Source organism: Ictidomys tridecemlineatus, chromosome 5 (assembly GCF_052094955.1).
Source record: "Ictidomys tridecemlineatus isolate mIctTri1 chromosome 5, mIctTri1.hap1, whole genome shotgun sequence".
Taxonomy (NCBI): domain Eukaryota; kingdom Metazoa; phylum Chordata; class Mammalia; order Rodentia; family Sciuridae; genus Ictidomys; species Ictidomys tridecemlineatus.
Genome location: NC_135481.1, coordinates 58,840,826 through 58,842,328, shown reverse-complemented (window position 1 = coordinate 58,842,328; position 1,503 = coordinate 58,840,826).

Below are 1,503 nucleotides of genomic sequence, written 5' to 3'. Positions count from 1 at the left end.
CGTAGTTTCATCACCCCCTTTCTAACCTGTTTCCCAATTACCTGTCCTACTTTGATTTCTATGTGTGTGTGTGTTTTTAAACCAAATATATTTTTGCACATTCCTATCCCGTCTTTGTTCATTTTCTCTTCCTAAAATGGACTTCTTCACCTATTCGTATCTTTCTCTTTAATTACAAACAAGCTCAATAGGATCACCTCTTAACACCTTTCTTATTTTATTTTTTGGTACTGGGGATTGAACCCAGGGCTGCTTAACCATGGAGCAACAACCCCAGCCCTTTTTATTTTGACACGGGGTCTGGGTAAATTGCTTAGAGCCTCACTAAATTGCTGAGGCTGGCCTTGAATTTGAGATCCTCCTGGGATTACAGACATAGGACACTGCCCAGGCTTTAGCACCTTTCTTGTTGTCCCTGATCATACTTGTTCTGTTTTTCCCCCAGCGAATGTTGTTTGTCTCTATTTTACATCTGAGCTGTACTCCAGCGGTGGTCTTGTCCATCTCTTCTTTATATTGTAAGCAACTTGAGAATCAGGATGATGATTTCTCTTTCTCTGGCCACAGCCCAGCAACTGGAGTAGGAGGAAGAGAGTAACATTCCCTGGGAAATGAAAATATTTCTAATGAAGTAAAGGCGTGGGACATTTTCCAGCCAGTTTCTTGGAAGTGGTTTGAATTTTTAAATTATAGACATTGACCTTGCCTGAAATAATTTCCTGGAATTAGATTTCAGAGAGCTTAGAATAAAATCTATTCTATTTAGAAGTCAAGTTTGTAACATATCTTATCAAACTCAAAATTCACATACTGTATTCACCCATTAATTATATTTCTTCTGTGCTAACGTCATAGCTACTATAATTTATTACAAGGATATTTTACATGTAAGTTAAGAATACCTGTGCTCCCTTAATATATACCCAAATATTTGACAAATGACACAATATTTTGAATTTGGGCAATTAGGTTTTCTTTTGCAGACCACAACTGTTAATTATACATCCTGGGTTTGTCCTGATATCACCATCTAATCTTGCCACTGCTGGTCAATTGGCACGTGGCTTTCCTGACATCAACCTTCTGAGACAGCTCTGTAATTACTTGCTAATGACTTGAGTCGAACGATTCCGGGCGCATGGTGGTTATTTCGCCTCCATTCATCATCCACCATTTGATTCAGTGCCAACAAGATGTCCGGCTGCTTGGTCACCAGCACTGCCAAAGATGGCATCAGGATCGTGGCCTCTCTAAGCCAATGTCTGGCAGAGGGAAGCCGGGATCACCAGCCTGCAGGGAAGGAGGGCTGAAGATGGAGAAGGGGGACCCGCCCCGCCCGCAGAACGCCGCGACGCCTGGTGGTGGGTACTAGGGGAACCTCACAGCTGCAGCCGGCTGAGCGGAGCTGCTCGCTTGGCCGCACGCTGCGCTCGGGCGGACCCGCCAGGCCCGGCACGCTCCCGGAGCGCGGCAGGGGGCGGGGCCCGGCGCGCGCGCGCGCCC